General features: G+C 46.8%; 1 pseudogene; it reads right to left on the bottom strand.

Annotated features, from left to right (window-relative positions):
* The window catches only part of LOC121291355, a 41,972-nt pseudogene extending 30,257 nt beyond the window's left edge, over positions 1–11,715 (bottom strand).
* Positions 11,716–18,642: the final 6,927 nt, after the last annotated feature.

Below are 18,642 nucleotides of genomic sequence, written 5' to 3'. Positions count from 1 at the left end.
TCCTCCGCACCCTCTTGGTACATCTTCCTCTCCCACTCGCACCTAGACCTTCCTCCGCACCCTCTTGATACATCTTCCTCTCCCACTCGCACCTAGACCTTCCTCCGCACCCTCTTGGTACATCTTCCTCTCCCACTCGCACCTAGACCTTCCTCCGCACCCTCTTGGTACATCTTCCTCTGCTACTTGCACCTAGACCTTCCTCTGCACCCTCTTGGTACATCTTCCTCTCCCACTCGCACCTAGACCTTCCTCTGCCACTCACAGCTGGATCTTCCTCTCCACCCCCTCAATGATCATTCGTAGCAGAACATGGCCAAGACACTGAAGTCCCGAAACAGTCCCCAACAGTGATTTTGCACCCTCCGTGAGCTGCTTTGCAGTGGAATCATGTCCATGAGAATCCACCCAGCAAGTCGTGGACGTTCCTCCAGGTTCCCGTGGCTGTCGGGGTCCAGCATCTTCTGCTCCTTGAATGTCCACGATGTGAGCAAGGCCCTGGTGGGTAAATCCTGACTCCTGCACGTCACACTTGTCAAGACGTGTTCTGCACCGACGTGTTTTCCTGCTGATGTGGGCAGTAAATTTGATGTTGGGGGGGATGATTCCGGTGAGCTGGGCTTATAATGATATGCAGACGTATTACAATGAAGTTCCTGACGTGCGGCGGTGGGAAATGCGGCCCGCCATTGACAGGCACAACAGACGATTGCAAACTGGTTTCACAACCTCGTGAAACCGATTTTCGGCCTTCCCGCCATATTGTCCGCTCATGCCCGCCATGACGCCTGACACCAGCGGGCACAGAAAATTCTGCTTATTGGCAAGTAAGATCAGCTGGGGTTGTTTTCTTTGGAACAGAGGAGCCTCAGAGGAGATTTAATGGACATGTATAAACTTATGAGGGGCCTTGATAGAGTGGATAGGTAGCACCTATTTCCTTTAGCAGGGAAATCAATAATCAGAGGGCAGAAATTTAATGTAATCTGTTTAAGGATTAGAGTGGAACTCCGGAGGTTTCTCACCCAAAGAGTGCTGGAGGTCTGGAACTCACTGCCTGACAAGGTGGTGGAGGCAGGAAACCTTGCTGCATTTAAAATACACTTCGATAAGTACTTGAAATGTTGTAACCTACAGGACTATGGCTTAGGCAGTGTTAGGCTGAATAACTTTCTTTGGCTGGACAGATATGAGGAGCTGAATGGCCTTCAGTGCTGTAAATTTTTCAAGTTTCTACATGAAGGAATGTTACCCTAAGACGTTAAGGAGTGCCTTCCCAGAAAATTGAGAAATGTTATCCCAATGTTTCAAGGAATCTTATCCCAGCAAGTTAAAGAATGTCATTGGAGCTATTAGAAGTCATTAGGTGAGCACATTAGGTATTGTTATCTGTCAGCAAGAAGCAATTTCATCTCAGTATTCTGAGCCATGCGAAAACTACTAAGAAAACCATGTTTTATGGAAGGCCAGAGTAACGAGTAATGTTGAGAAATGTTAGAATCATATCTCTCATGACTGCATTTTTCTTTTACAAACTGGAAGGACTTGGTATTATCTGGACATCTGGATGTTAACCTGGGTTTTCTTTTTTAAAAGGTGATAAGTTCACCTTGGAGCTGTCAGTAAGCAGGCCTCGTCTGAGAAATCATCTGACCCTTACGGTACTTGAGAAAGATTTGGTTGTTTATTTTGAACTGCAATCACTAATTGATGGAGGAAAAAATTGAAAAGGAAGGTTGATAACTTGCTGAAAATCACACGGGAGAGAGATAAAAAAACTTAGGTTGTGAACCTGCTGGTTTTGAAGGCAGTCTTGCTGGGGAACAAGCTGATGAAGGAAGGCTACCCTGACTGGCTCGCTCTCTCTGCATTGTCGGCAATTGTATGGATATCAACCTGTAGCCAGAGAACCCTCATCTGAGTGTAACTGGTCTGCATTTAGACCTGTAAAGCCGAGACCAGTTGGTAAGAACTTCCAGGCGTCCACCAGGACCAGCGACCCGTCTTCACACATGGGAACTCCGAGTTGACAGCGTCGAGAACCTGCAAACTTTATCCTTTATTTTATAATGCCCACCCTCCAAAGCCCATCTCTGCAGAGAGTTTTTATATGTTTGCCCTTTGTTTGTCTGTGTGTGTGTGTGTGTGTCTGTGTGTGTGTGTTTGTGTCTGTGTGTGTGTGTGTGTCTGTGTGTGTGTGTGTGTCTGTGTGTGTGTGTGTCTGTGTGTGTGTGTGTGTGTTTGTGTCTGTATGTGTGTGTGTATGTGCTGCAGGAATTCTTTAGGAAGGGATAGATAGTTCCACTTCCCGATTACAATTGTGTGTTAACCAGTACTTGCAACTTGTTAAAAAGAAGTTTAGTTTTATAGTAAACAATCGTTCTGAGTTTATTGAAAGAAGCCTGGTTGAAGACTCTTTTATTCTGGGCATCAGTAAGGAAAATAGATGATTGGCTATTTTAGTGAGAAAATTAAACTTGTAAATTAATTGTATGGCCAGTGAGGCTGGATGAAACACGCACTCCTCCCATCCCGGATGTAACAGGAAGGTAATTAAACATGTTATGAGATATCACACAAGGACATGAAGGAATATCATCTGTGTTTTAAGGAAAGTAATTCCAGTGTATGAAGCTTGTCTAAGTTGTCAGAAATAAAAAAAAAATATAGAAAAGACTGTCCTGCAACGAGCTTCTGGCTCAGTGGTGATATGTTACTGTTGGAAAATCCTAAAATCACATGAAAAATCACATAAAATCCTAAAATGGCCATGAAATACGATCGTTGTGGCATATTCACAAATCAGTGCTGAATGTGTTTCTCTGACATTATTCTGTCCCCTAGGTTAGAGGATGCATCGTTTTGTATGTACATCAATTGGCTGCGTCGGAAAGGAAGTTAGGAGGACTGTGCAGAACCCAGGGATGGGAAAATAGGAAAAAGCTAGAAGCATAATGATGGCAGGTTGGGGGATGTCACTATAAAATGCAAAGAGAACTGTCAGCCAAAAATACCAAGGACCTACCGAGTTTTTCACTGCCTGCTTCATTGGTTGGTGTAACATATCTTTCAGTGAATGTATTGGCCTGGTCAATCAATGCATCCTTTATTGCCTCATAACCAGTCAGGACTGTGAATTTCTGATATCCGAGACGAATATTATACAAGTTGCTATATTTTTCTGCAAGCTAAACACAGGGGAAAAATCAAATATATTTTTAATATTCTTTGTACATTTAATACATTTGAGCAGTGGCAGCAGAAGTGGCAAACCAAAGAGTATAAAGCAGTGAGAGTGTGTGAGAGGGAGAGAGGGGACCGAAGTAATGAGAGTATGTATTCAGAGAATTAAAAATGACAATAGAAGGAGTGACATCCCAGGACAGTAGGTATGGGAATATTGGAGTATTTGCTTTGAAAGCTATGGAACTGGATTAAATTCAAAGCTGAGAAACTATGGCCAGGATTTTTTGGATGGTGGGGTTTCCCTTCCTGTGATCTGAAGAGCTGGGGTGGAGCAATATCCCCGCAAACACTGAGATAAAAACAAAACACTGCGGATGCTGGAAATCCAAAACAAAAACAGAATTACCTGGAAAAACTCAGCAGGTCTGGCAGCATCGGTGGAGAAAAAAAATAGTTGACGTTTCGAGTCCTCATGACCCTTCAACAGAACTAGGTGAATCCCCACTAGAGCTATACCTTGAGTGCCCTGCCATCCATTCTTAATTAGCACATTCGTTTAGATAATATCACCAACTTCAACACCTGTGTTCTTTTGTCTGTGACATCTTTTGATTATCTGCTCCTATCACTGCTTGTTTGTCCCTACAACCACTCGCCCCCTCCACTTCTCTCCCCCCACCTTAAACCAGCTTATATTTCACCCCTCTACAAGATATCCGTATCTCTCTTTTGCCTTGTTCACCTTCCTTGCTTTCCATTTCTCTCCTGGTGTTTGACAAGGTGTTTACTAAAACCTGCTTTCACAGCCATATCTCCTTTCTCAGTGACTGTCTCCGTCTCCAACTTACCCCATGTGGATTTCAACTGAAATTCCACCCCTCATGTTTCGAACCCACCCAGGATTACAGGTATCTCCGGGACATAAAACGTTTCTCGGACTGCTGTTCCCGTCACATTCTGAGATCCACACTCAGTGCCATGCGCCGCCATATGAACGCACTCGACCTCTCCCTCCAGCAGCACCGCTACACCCTTTTTAAAAGCTGCGCGTGCCCCCAGTTTCATTTTATTCTTCGGCTCATCCGACGCCTCAACAAGAAACTTTTTCTCTTTCTCTCAAGTGCTAAGGAACGCCAGCTCCAACAATTCATCGACACCAACATCCATCTAGGACACTCCAGCCCTGCCTGTCCCTCCGTCCCCACCTCATCTTCCAATCCCAGCCCCAGCCGTGTATTCACTATACCCCCTGACCTTCCCCTCTCCGACGCTGAACGTTCAGTGCTTAGCAAAGGACTTAGTTTCACCCTCACCTCAATGAATTTCGGGCTCGGCACGATGCTGAACTCTTCTTCCGCCGTCTTTGTCTCCGGGCTCACTTCTTTGGGCAGGAGTCCCCTCCCTGTTAAACCGATCCTTTTACCCACCTCCAATATTCTCCCTCCACCCGGACCCCTTCATCTGGATTCTTACCTTCTCTTGATCTTTTCATTGAGAACTGTCGGCGCGACATTAGTCGTCTCAATTTGTCTGCTCCTCTCACCCATTCTAATCTCTCTCTCTCTGAACTTACTGCACTCCGTTCTCTCAGGTCCAACTCTGACATTGTCATCAAACCCGCTGACAAGGGTGGTGCTGTTGTTGTCTGGCGCACTGACCTCTACCTCGCGGAGGCTGAGCGTCAACTCACAGACACTTCCTCCTACCGCTCCCTGGAACATGACCCCACCACTGAACATCAAGGCATTGTTTCCAGGACTGTCACTGACCTCATCTCCTCTGGGGATCTTCCTTCCACAGCTTCCAATCTGATAGTCGTCCAACCTCGGACAGCCCGCTTCTACCTCCTACCCAAAATCCACAAACAGAACTGTCCCGGTAGACCAATCGTGTCAGCTTGCTCCTACCCCATGGAACTCATTTCCCGTTATCTTGAGTCCCTTCTCTCTCCCCTTGTCTAGTCGCTTCCCACCTACATCTGTGATTCCTCTGACACCTTACGTCACATCAACAATTTCCAGTTCCCTGGCCCCAACCGCTTCCTCTTCACCATGCACGTCCAATCCCTCTACACCTTCATCCCCCACCAGGATGGTCTGAGGGCCCTTAGTTTCTTCCTTGAACAGAGGCCCGAACAATCCCCATCCACACCACTCTCCTCCGTCTGGCTAAACTTGTTCTCACACTGAACAATTTCTCCTTCAACTCCTTTCACTTCTTCCAAATAAAAGGTGTGGCTATGGGTACCCGCATGGGCCCCAGCTATGCCTGTCTCTTTATGGGGGATGTGGAACATTCCTTGTTGCAGTCCTACTCCGGCCCCCTTCCACAACTCTTTCTCGATGATTACTTTGGTGCTGCTTCATGCTCTCATCGGGACTTGGAAAAATGTATTAATTTTGCATCCAATCTCCAGCCCTCCATCATTTTCACGTGGTCCATCTCTGACACTTCCCTTCCCTTCCTTGACCTCTTTGTCTCAATCTCTGGTGATAGACTGTCCACCAATATCCATTACAAGCCTACCGACTCCCATAGCTACCTCGACTACAGCTCCTCACACCCCGCTTCCTGTAAGGACTCCATCCCATTCTCTCAGTTCCTTCGCCTCCGTCGCATCTGTTCTGATGATGCTACCTTCAAAAACAGTTCCTCTGACATGTCCTCCTTCTTCCTTAACCGAGGCTTTCCACCCACGGTCGTTGACAGGGCCCTCAACCGTGTCCGGCCCATCTCCCGCGCATCTGCCCTCACGCCTTCTCCTCCCTCCCAGAAACATGATAGGGTCCCCCTTGTCCTCACTTATCACCCCACCAGCCTCCGCATTCAAAGGATCATCCTCCGCCATTTCCGCCAACTCCAGCATGATGCCACCACCAAACACATCTTCCCTTCACCCCCCTTATCGGCATTCCGTAGGGATTGCTCCCTCCGGGACACCCTGGTCCACTCCTCCATCACCCCCTACTCCTCAACCCTCTCCTATGGCACCTCCCCATGCCCACGCAAAAGATGTAACCCCTGCCCCTTCACTTCCTCTCTCATCACCGTCCAAGGGCCCAAACACTCCTTTCAAGTGAAGCAGCATTTCACTTGCATTTCCCCCAACTTCGTCTACTGCATTTTTTGCTCCCAATGTGGTCTCCGCTACATTGGAGAGACCAAACGTAAACTGGGCGACCGCTTTGCAGAACACCTGCGGTCTGTCTGCAAGAATGATCCAAACCTCCCTGTTGCTTGCCATTTTAACACTCCACCCTGCTCTCTTGCCCACATGTCTGTCCTTGGCTTGCTGCATTGTTCCAGTGAAGCCCAACGCAAACTGGAGGAACAACACCTCATCTTCCGACTAGGCACTTTACAGCCTTCCGGACTGAATATTGAATTCAACAACTTTAGGTCTTGAACTCCCTCGTCCAGCCCCACCCCCTTTCTCTTTCTTCCCCCTTCCTTTTGTTTTTTCCAATAAATTATATAGATTTTTCTTTTCCCACCTATTTCCATTATTTTTAAATATTTTTATATCTTTTATGCTCCCCCCACCCTCACTAGAGCTATACCTTCAATGCCGTACCATCCATTCTTAATTAGCACATTCGTTTAGATAATATCACCAACTTCAACACCTATGTGTTCTTTTGTCTGTGTCATCTTTTGATGATCTGCTTCTATCACTGCTTGCTTGTCCCTACAAACACACCACCCCCCTCCACTTCTCCCCCCACCCAACTCCCCCCCAACAACGCCCCCCCACCCCACACACACACACACACACACACACACACACACACACCTTAAACCAGCTTATATTCACCCCTTCCTTGGATTCTAGTTCTGTGGAAGGGTCATGAGGACTCGAAACATCAACTCTTTTCTTCTCAGATGCTGCCAGACCTGCTGAGTTTTTCCAGGTAATTCTGTTTTTGTTTTTGATTTCCAGCATCCGCAGTTTTTTGTTTATATCTCAGTGTTCGCGGGGATATTGCTCCACACCGGCTCTTCAGATCGCAGGAAGGGAAACCCCACCATCCAAAAAATCCGGGCCATAGTTTCTCAGCTTTGAGTTTAATCCATTCCATAGCATAGAAAGCAAATACTCCAATACTCCCATACCTACTGTCCTAGGATGTCACTCCTTCTATTGTCATTTTTAATTCTCTGAATACATACTCTCATTACTTCGGTCCTCTCTCTCCCTCTCACTCACTCTCTCTCACTGCTTTATACTCTTTGGTTCACCACTTCTGCTGCCACTGCTCAAATGTATTAAATGTACAAAGAATATTAAAAATATATTTGATTTTTCCCCTGTGTTTAGCTTGCAGAAAAATATGGCAACTTGTATAATATTCGTCTCGGATATCAGAAATTCACAGTGCTGACTGGTTATGAGGCAATAAAGGATGCATTGATTGACCAGGCCAATACATTCACTGAAAGATATGTTACACCAATCAATGAAGCAAGCAGTGAAAAACTCGGTAGGTCCTTGGTATTTTTGGCTGACAGTTCTATTTGCATTTTATAGTGACATCCCCCAACCTGCCATCATTATGCTTCTAGCTTTTTCCTATTTTCCCATCCCTGGGTTCTGCACAGTCCTCCTAACTTCCTTTCCGACGCAGCCAATTGATGTACATACAAAACGATGCATCCTCTAACCTAGGGGACAGAATAATGTCAGAGAAACACATTCAGCACTGATTTGTGAATATGCCACAACGATCGTATTTCATGGCCATTGCTGTGATTTTAGGATTTCCCAACAGTAACATATCACCACTGAGCCAGAAGCTTGTTGCAGGACAGTCTTTTCTATAATTTGTTTTATTTCTGATAACTTAGACAAGCTTCATACACTGGAATTACTTTCCTTAAAACACAGATGATATTCATTCATGTCCTTGTGTGATATCTCATAACATGTTTAAATTACCTTCCTGTTACATCCAGGATGGGAGGAGTGCGTGTTTCATCCAGCCTCACTATTCCGCAGGCCATACAATTAACTTAAAAGTTTAATTTTCTCACTAAAATAGCCAATCATCTATTTTCCTTACTGATGCTCAGGATAAAAGAGTCTTCAACCAGGCTTCTTTCAATAAACTCAGAACGATTGTTTATTATAAAACTAAACTTCTTTTTAACAAGTTGCAAGTACTGGTTAACACACAATTGTAATCGGGAAGTGGAACTATCTATCCCTTCCTAAAGAACTCCCGCAGCACACACACACACACACACAGACACACACAAACACACACACACACACACAAACACACAGACACACAGACACACACAGACACACACACACACACACACACACAGACACACACACAGACACACACAAACACACACACACAGACACAGACAAACAAAGGACAAACATATAAAAACTCTCTGCAGAGTTGGGCTTTGGAGGATGGGCATTATAAAGTAAAGGATAAAGTTTGCAGGGTCTCGACGCTGTCAGCTCGGAGTTCCCATGTGTGAAGACTTGATTGCTGTATGCACCATGCTTCTAAATCCAAAAGTAAAAGAAGACTCATGTTGGGCAGGAACAGGTGCTGCATGGGAGTGTTATCAATGGGTGGGTGGAGATTCAGGTTAGTTCAGATTAACAACTGAAAGAGAAGTCCAGCAGGCAGCATTGAAAATGCTCAGGACGTTGAGATGAGTGTGATAGAGAAAGGATCTGCACGCGTGGGAGAATGCTTATACAAGGCTCCAAAAGGCCCTGTCACACACACACACACTTCTCCCTCCAGAATCACTCATGGCCCAGTTGTGTGCAGCTGAACTGCTAGTTTGGGGGGGGGGGGGATTATTAAGTGACAAAAGTGATCAACCGTGCAACCACGTGATCAGAACATCTTAAATTTTCTAGGACTAACACTTCCAGCTGCTGCCCTGACATCCACAGTAGGGGTGGAGACAGTCTGTGCAATGGTTTTTCCTCTGAGGACTTTGGCCTGGGTCCTCTGAAGAGCCGAGGCCTTGAGGGTCCCGGCTTGCTTTGGCCGTCCTCCTGTAGACCAGCTGCTCCCTCTGCAGTGACAGAAGGTGAGGTTGAGGGGGTCACAGGCAAACGAGACTCAGAGGGAGAAGGCAGCCTCCGAGATTCCTGAGTGGATGACCCAGGGGCATCCAGCTGCTGCTCCTTCTTCCTTCAGGTGCCCAAGAGCCCTGGCTTGCTTCCATGAGAAGTCCCTCCTGGAGGGACGTCAAGATGCCCCATTTCCCTCTGTGAACTTGAGCCTGCTCTAGATCTAGGTCCCACTGAGGTGTGTTGCTGCGCTGGTGGAGGGTATGGGTAAGTGCTGTGATGGGTCTTCCAGGCTGCTTATTTCCAGCTCTTCTATGGAAGAGATGTCCTCTTTGCTGGAGGCGAGGACCTGGATGGAGCTGAGGGACAGGCTGGCCAAGGGTGTCAGTCGCTTGGAAGAGCTCCCTGTGAATCAAGTTAGTGCATGGTAGCAGAGTTAGAAACAGGAGAGAGAGCACTCACATTTACATTGAGAGAGGAATGATGTGGTACAGGATCCTCACATGGGTGTTCGTCGCCAATCTCACTGTCGCTGCATGCTCGGTCCATGTCCTCACCAGTCAGCACAATGGCACACTTCTGAAAGTGAGCGATGGGCATAATATGGGCCACTCCACTCCCTGCTGTGGTCAGCCAGCTTCTCCTGAATGAAAACTGATGGAGACGGTGTGAGCTGGACACATGGCACTGTGTGGAATGTTTGTGTGGTAAGCGCAGCCATAGATGGGATGAGGATGTGAGCTCGTGAGGATATGGGCCTGATGGAGATGTGAGGGTGTGTGAGATTTAGTGGTGTTGTCCCTTGAGGTTTGAGATCCCTGTGGATGATGGATGGGTTTGTGAGTGTGTGAGTGAAGAGTGACTTACCCTGGCAGAATGGATGAAAACATTCATCCTCTTTGGGCACTGGGTGGCTGTCCTCTTTTGCTGGCTGTTGGTGCTGGCCACTGCTGCTACTGCCTCCCATGCTGGATTGGTAACTTTGCTTGCTGGCCTCTGTCCAGAGCAGGGTCAGAGGACATCAAGGCAGGCCTCCACAGCATCCAGAATGCATTCCAAGGACACATCAATGAGTCGGGGTCTGCAGTCTTGTTGCCTTTTGGGGCCATGTCTTCTGTGCAGCAGTCCTGGGCAGGAAGCACTGACAGGTGTGCAAGCGGCTACACTTTAAATAATGCGCCCAGCCTGAGGAAGCAGCGAGGTGATGGCGGGTTGGGCAAATGAGAGTCTGCCCACCAGTGACCTGGGGTGTTTCCGGGACTGCAGGATTGGGATGATACAGCGTGAAAAACCTCCATTGCAACCGGCTCGTAGAACATTCTTTTTCCCTGCTGCTACTGCACTCAGTGTAAATCTGGGATGATTCGGCCCAATATTTTCCCTTGTCCCTCTTTCTTTTCCTAATTTCCTTTTTAATTTCATCCTCACACGTTTTGTACTCCTCTAAGCTTTATGCAATATTGAGCTCGGTGCTTAACATAACTTTCTGTTTGTGCCTACTCTGTAGGCACTCACTCTTTGACATCCCAGGGGCTTTAGATTTGGCAGTCCCAACCTTTCCCTTTCTGGGAACATATTTACTCTGAAATCTCACTGCCTCCTCCTTCAATGCTGCCCCTCTGCTCTGACACCGATTTACCTTTGAGTAGCTGTTTCCAGTCCACTTTTTTCAAATCACATCTCACCTTATTACAAATTAGCCTTTCCCCAATTTAAAACTTTATTCCTGGTCATTCATGTACCAGGACATCTGGATCCCTATGTACCAGTGAGTTCTGCAATCTCTCTCCATTTAAATAGTATACTGGTTTTCCATTCTTACTGCCGAAATGGACGAGTTTACATTTCCCCACATTAAACTATATCTGCCAAATTTTTGCCCACTCACTTAACCTGTATATATCTCTTTGCAGACTCTCTAGCTCCTCTGGAGAATTTACTTCATACGTATCTTGGGGTCATCTGCAAACTCATTGAGCGGCTGCAGAGCATTCTGACGGGCGAGAAGGAGCTAGAGAGTCTGCAATGAGATATATATACAGTTCTGCTGTTCCATATCGATACCAGTGACATAGGTAACAAGAGCAATGAGGACCGACAGGCACATTTTAAGGAACTAGGAAAGAAAGGATGGAGTAGGAGCTCAGAGGTAGTAATCTCTGGATTTCACCCAGTGCCACTCGCTAGTGAGTACAGAAATAAAAGTATATTGCAGATGAATGCATGGCTGGAGAGATGGTGCAGGAGGGAGGACTTCGGGACCAGCTCTGGGAGAGGTGGCGCTCGTATTAGCCAGATGGGTTGCACCTCATCACATCTGGGATTGTGGCTGGAAATTGCTATTGGGGAGTGTTTAAATTAGCTGAGATGATGTTTGGGGAAATGCTTTTGTGCACTGCTGCCTCTTTTGTACTGTGGCTTACCATGGTCATGTGACTATTGAGGACATCTTGGGTGAAACAAAGGCTTTGTGCAGAATCCATTTTTACCCATCACGTAAAACATGGGACAGGATTTTCCCATCGGCGATTCGGGGGCGGGGCCCGCTCACCGACGGGAAAATGATGCGGGAAGACGTCGGGAGGAACCCCTGATGTCATCCCGGTCCCTCTAAATTTTCAGGAAGGCAGGCGGACAGCGAAATCAGCTGTCTGCCCGCCGACCTGTCAATGTCCAATTAAGGCCATGGGGAGGCTACTTAAGATTGTTAAAGACCCTGCCCGTCCAACCTTAAGGCTGGCGGGCAGGCCAGGAGCCCCAGCGGGCTCTTGATTATACATGAAACTTCATCCACTGGTGGGATGAGGTTTCATGTCCGTTTTTAAAGAGTTTCATAAAGTTTATGTGTTTCTTGTTAACATGTCCCATCTCCTGTGACATAGTCACATGAGCGGGACATGTTAATTTTAATATTTTCCTCGTTTTGGAGTTTTTTTACCTGTCAGTCATCTCCCTGAGACAGCACATGATCTCAGGGAGCAAGCTGCTGGGCGGGTCTTAATTGGCCACCCACTCAAAATGACGGCGGGCCCCGTTTCAGCAGCGGAGTTCGGGTGCCCTCCCGCTACCGAGCCGGTGGGGCCCGCCCACCCACCAAGGGCAAAATTCTGCCCACGGAGTCAGGAGTGTGCAGTTGCAATTGAGAGGATTTTGATAGTTGATAAAGAGCCAGTCACTACATCAAACAGCAGAGTATAATTCAAACTTCAGCCTGCGACGTTGTACAGAACCTTGATTGCTGGGTGAGTCAGAAGGGTTTGAAAATTACAGTACCGACTCCGATGGAGATGAAGGGAGATGTGAAAATGAATTGGAAATTCTTCCGGTTTCAATGGGAGAACTACGAAATTGAAACAAAGTGTGGCATCAAGGAGCCTGAACAAACCTTAAGTCAAAGGGAATTGGGGGAAAACTCTCCACTGGTTGGAGTCATGCCTAGCACAAAGGAAGATGGTTGTGATTGTTGGAGGTCACTCATCGCAGCTCCAGGATATCACTGCAAGAATTCTTCAGGGTAGTGTCCTCGCCCCATCCATCTTCAGCTGCTTCATCAATTAACTTCCTTCCATCATAAGGTCAGAAGTGGGGATGTTCGCTGATCATTGTACAATGTTCAGTACCATTTGTGACTCCTCAGGTACATGTCCATATGCAGCAAGACCTGGTCAATTTCCAGGCTTGGGCTGACAAATGGCAAGTAACATTTGCACCATACAAGTGTCAGGCAATGACCATCTCCAACAAGAGAGAATCCAGTCATTGCCCCTTGATGTTCAATGGCATTACCATCACTGAATCCCCCACTATCAACATCCTTAGGTTACCATTCACCAGAAACTGAACTGCACTAGCCATATAACTCCTGTGGCTACAAGAGCAGGTCAGAGGATAGGAAATAGTGTGGCGAGTAACCCATCTCCTGACTCCCCAAAGCCTGTCCACTATCTACAAGGCACAAGTCAGGAGTGTGATGGAATACTCCCCACTTGCCTGGATGAATGCAACTCCCACAACACTCAAGAAGCTTGACACCATCCAGGACAAAGCAGCCGCTGGATTGGCACCACATCCACAAACATTCACTCCCTCCACCACCGACGCACTGTAGCACAGTGTGTACCATCTACAAGATGCACTGCAGGACTTCACCAAGGCTCCTTCAATAGCACCTTCCAAACCCTTCACCACCACCATCTAGAAGAACAAGGGCAGCAGATGGATTGGAACACCTGGAAGTTTCCCTTCAATCAACTCACCATCCTGACTTTGAATATACCGCCGTTCCTTCACTGTCACTGCGTCAAAATCCTGGAACTCCCTCCCGAACAGTACTGTGAGAGCGCCTACACCACATGGACTGCAGTGGTTCAAGAAGGCTGCTCAACACCACCTTCTCAAGGACAACTGGGGATGGGCAATAAATGCTGGCCCAGCCAGTGAAGCCCACATCCCATGAACGATTTTTAAAAAATCGCGTCACTACTGCTTTTCCAGTCTTCCTCCTGCAGCTCCATCCCTCCAACTCCCCGCCAACCCCACTAGCCCCTATAGTGCTGAGGTATCCATGGTATTGTGGACTGGCCTATAGTACCCAGAGGAGCTATGAGTTCAATTTTCTTCACATACACGGTTGTGAATCTTTGGAATTCACTCCCCTAGAGGATTGTGTGCACACTATTGTTGAGTATTTTTGAGGCTGAGATAGACAGATTTTTGATCTCACAGTCAATCCTTGGATATGGGGAACAACCATGAAAGTGCAGTTGAAGCATAAGACCTGCCATGATTATCTTGAATGGTAGAGCAGACACAACAGGCTGTATGGTCAACTCCTGCTCCTATCAGATCTCAGAATATATTTGTTATTTAGTCTCAAGAGTGTGTGTTGTTACCCGAGCAAACAGATTAAATGTTTATTTCTGGTACAATTGGAGGTATAATTTTCTCAGAAGGTGAATTGTGGAGACAAATGCGCAGATTCACATTAACAACTCTACGTGATTTTGGAATGGGCAACCAAATCAGTTGAAGAGAAAATCATTGAAGAAGCGGGATTCCTGGTCAATGTATTCAAATCTTACAATGGTGAGTTTAACCGTTTTAATTGGTTGAATTGTGATTCACTCGCCACATGTTTCAGATCTCACTCACTTTTAAAGCTGAGAAACCAGGTATGGGATCGAGGCTCATGGTACAGGGATCAACAAATAGGGAAAAGGGCCAGCGGAGAACAACTACCTATATTTAAACAGCAGCTTAAACATAATGAAATGTCCCAAGGCACTCCACAGGAACAAAATAAAAAAAAATACAAAGCCACTTAAGGGGACATGGAGCCGGGTTTTTACCTTCGAGGTGGGTAGCTTGAGCCGAGAAATTTCACAGCTTGGTGCACCCACCTCGGGGGTAAGTGACCTGAATGGCACGAGCTGAGCTCTGGGGGAAGTGTGCAGTATGGAGTCAGGCCCATCACACCCAGACGCAGATTAGAAATGGATACAGGAGCTGCTGAGTGCCGAGGCGGGCTGTTAACAGACCCACCTCAGTTCTCTGGGACTAAGTCACAGTTGTTTTGTTAAATATTAGGCCCTCTAGCTCTCCCCCTTCACACCCCTCAACCCCCCAACCACTCCCCATGCCACATCCATGACAAATAATGCCATCCATGCCCCCCACCAGCCCCCAATCACCACTTAAACCCCACCATTCCAACTCCCAGCATTTCCATGCCCATCCACCCAGTAAATACTCTGCATAGAACTAATGAACCCGATAGTAACAAAGGCATGTGTGAAAATGTAAAAAAAAGTCATTCATGATTTTCTTTAAAAAGTGCTGCTTCGCCAATCTATAAAAGTGTGAATCAACCAGATCATTAGAATATCAGTAACAGAAACTATAAGCACTTGGCACTTTTTATCTTGTGTCATAAATATTGACCCGATGACAAAATAGATCACAGAAACAAAGCTTGGAAAGCTATCAGTCAAGCATTGTTGCCCTTCTGTGCACCTGTTTCAACAAAGTCACACATGATGAGCTTGGCTGAGAGCTCCAACTTCAATAAAGAAGTTACTTTGTTGAAACACGTGCACAGAAGGGAAAGTTTTGCAAGTGACATCTGGCTGTGATTACGGATAATAATGAAACAGTGACAGCAGTTTTGCTCATCTGGATGACAGTGGAGAGGCGTTGGAGGAGGATGGTGTTGTCAACCATGTCAAAGGCTGCAGACAGGTTATGAAGACTGAGGAGGGATAGTTTACCTTTGTAACTCTCACATAGGATGTCAATGTTGACTTTGACAAGGCTATTGACTTTTCAGTACAACAACACTACAGAATGTTGATAGCAGGGATTCAAACATGCAATTTCGGAAAATATGGAAAGAGGGGTGATAACATATTTGAGGACATTGGAGAGGAAAGGGAGGTTGAAGGAGGGATATTGGTTTGCAAGAAATGTGGGGTCAATGGCCATGACTTTCCAGCCCCGCTGTGGCGGGTTCCCATGCGGTGAATCCAGCGAGCCATTCAAAAGTGCATTAACTTTGGCAGGGAAGATCCCACTGGCAGGAGGGGTCGGAAAATTATGGCCAAGGTTTTTTTTTCAGGAGAGGGGCAATGATGGGAAATTTAAAGGAATCATTAACATGGGGACCAGGAGGGGAATTCTGGTGGTCAGTAATTTTGCGGGAATAGGGTGAAGGGAGTAGGAGGTGGGTCTAGTGGACAAGATGAGCTCAGAGAGGGCATGAGAAGAGAGAGAAGAGATACTAGAGAAAGATGTGAGTTCAGGGATTAGGGCAGCCAGGGACTTTAGAGGAGGTTTGGCCAAGTGGACTCATGGAAGGGAGGGATGGAGTAGATGGAGCTGACTGGATGGTTTCCATCATAGTGACAAAGGAATACATGAGCTCCTCTCACTCATTGTTGGAGGTGAGGATGGAGGCAACAGGGCGATGGATTTCATGTGATAGTTTGCAGTAGAGAAAAGAAGCCGGCGTTATCTTTGCAATCCAGGATGATCAAGGAATAGTGAGCTGTCTTACCAGATGAGAGTAAGACCTGATAGTGTTTTAAGTGGTCCAGGCAAATGTGGTGGTGGATGGCTAAAGCAGTTGTCTTCCATGTTCGCAATCCTTGGACCTCAGAGAGTGGAGATGAGGGTCATATCAGGGGGAATGGCCAGGCTGAGAGAGGATAATGGTTAATGCAGACTAGCACATCAAAGATGGAGGTGAGGGTCCCATTGAATTAACCAGTAGCTGAGGAAATGTCATGGTGAATGAAAGACTAGATAGTTCGGATTTCGGAGTGCAGTTGGAAGTGAATTGGGGGATTGTTTTTTCCAGGGACAGATACAGAATGAGCTATCGCTAAGGTGAGGAATGAGGGATGTGGGTGGAGAGTGATAAGGAAGTAATCAGAGATGGCCTTATCTTTGATTCATACAATGCGATTAGCAAGACCAGATGAGATGGCAAGTTCAGGGGAATGGCTATAAATATGGGATGGGGAGTTCATATGGAGGGAGAGAGATTTAGGGAGGATAAGAGAACTCAGAGGTTGAGATGAGGTGAAAAATCAAGGGTAGGTGATGCAAACTGGGTTTTAAAGACCAGGATGAGAAGAGAGTTTGGAAGGCAAAGAATTCTAAGCACTGAGGCCATAGGAAAGGAATGGTAGAGTTGACATTGAGTCTTGAATTTATTACAGGGAACAGGCAGGAAAGAGTGGGATTTTTAGGCTAGAGTATTTCAAACATAAGTGCCCAGATTTTTGCTCAAGGGTTCAGTACAACAGAGTTAGGAGAATCACTGGCTCCACGAACACAACCTCTAAAAATGTCTGCCGAGCTTCCGATTTTCGGTTCCTGGTTGCGGGGAGAGGGGGAGGGGGGGTCGGACAGGACTCCGTCTTTTCCTTCTTTGGCAGTCCCTCAGGACCGAGGATGACTTTCATCCACTCCGGGGTTGTCAGTTCTGAGGTGACTAAGAGTTTGATGAGGAGGGTGGGTGGGATGCTCAGATTTTGGTCCACTCCTTCCGCTGTTTGTGCTTGGACTCCACCTGGACCTGTCGGAGACATTAAGAATGGCCGGATCTTCATAGATGGTTCTTCTTCAGTTTGAACAGTCTCGAGCAAGAGATTTTGACATATCGGTGGGGACGTTGTATTTTTTTATGGCGGCTTTGAGGACGTCCCTGAAATGTTTCCTCTGCCCAACGGTAACCGCTTGTCATGACGAAGCTCGGAGACCAGACACTGTGGGCATTTTGTGGTTCCTCTTCGTTGAACATGGTCAGGTCGGTTGTGAGACCTAGGTAGGTGTTTCTTCACAAGGCCCTTCAGTCTATCAACATTGATTGTCCAGGTTGATGCAGATAGTAGCCCAGGTTAGCTTGATTTGGTAGTCTTGTATCAGACATGCAGATGATGTAGCCCAGCCAATGTGGCTGATTAACCATAATCAGTGCCTATACTGGGGATATTGGCCTGACAGGGGACTCTGATATTGGAGCACCTAACCTGCCACTGAATTTGCAGGAGGTATCATTGGTGATATTTCTCCGGGGATTTAAGCTGTTTGCTGCATATTACCATGTCTCTGATACAGGAGGGCAGGTAGCATTGCAGTCCTGTAGACCATGAGCTTGGTGTCGGATTTGAGGTCTTTGTCATCAAACACTCTTTTCCTCAGTCAGCCAAAGGTTATGCTGGCACACTGACGGCGATTCGTTGTTGATATCTAGCTTCACTGAGAGGAGGCTCCCAAGGTCTGAGAAGTTATCCATATTGTCCAATCGTTCACCATGGATCTCGATAGCTGGGAGGTGAGGGGTGGGGGCGGGGGGGGGGCGGCATAGTTGTGCAGTGGGAGCAGGCTGGTAGAGGACCTTTGTCTTCCAGATGTTTAGTCTAGGGCTTATTCTTTCATACACCTCTGTGAATGCATCGATGATAGTTTGGACCTCGGCCTTCATGTGTCTATTTTCTTTCCCTTGAATTTTGGCGGTGCTTCTGGTTCAGGAATTGCTTGCGCTTGTTACTCAGCAGCTCCTGGATCTCCTGGTTGTTCTCATCAAACAAGTCTTGATGTTTCCTGGTGGAGAAACCAAGAGTATCCTTGCAGGTGATGGTTATGGCAGATTTTAGGGCAGACCAGACACTGTGGGCATTTTGTGGTTCCTCTTCGTTGAACATGGTCAGGTCGGTTGTGAGACCTAGGTAGGTGTTTCTTCACAGGGCCCTTCAGTCTATCAACATTGATTGTCCAGGTTGATGCAGATAGTAGCCCAGGTTAGGCAATGGTTGTTCCAGCAGCTGTCAGCTCCTGTCATGGCACATGTGATGTGAACATCCTTGCAGTCCCTTGCTTGGATGATGACATGGTCAAGCAAGTGCTAA

The sequence above is a fragment of the Carcharodon carcharias genome, chromosome 19 (assembly GCF_017639515.1).
Source record: "Carcharodon carcharias isolate sCarCar2 chromosome 19, sCarCar2.pri, whole genome shotgun sequence".
NCBI classification, from domain to species: domain Eukaryota; kingdom Metazoa; phylum Chordata; class Chondrichthyes; order Lamniformes; family Lamnidae; genus Carcharodon; species Carcharodon carcharias.
The sequence above is the reverse complement of the archived record's forward strand: the minus strand, read 5'-3'. Positions and strand labels throughout refer to the sequence as shown.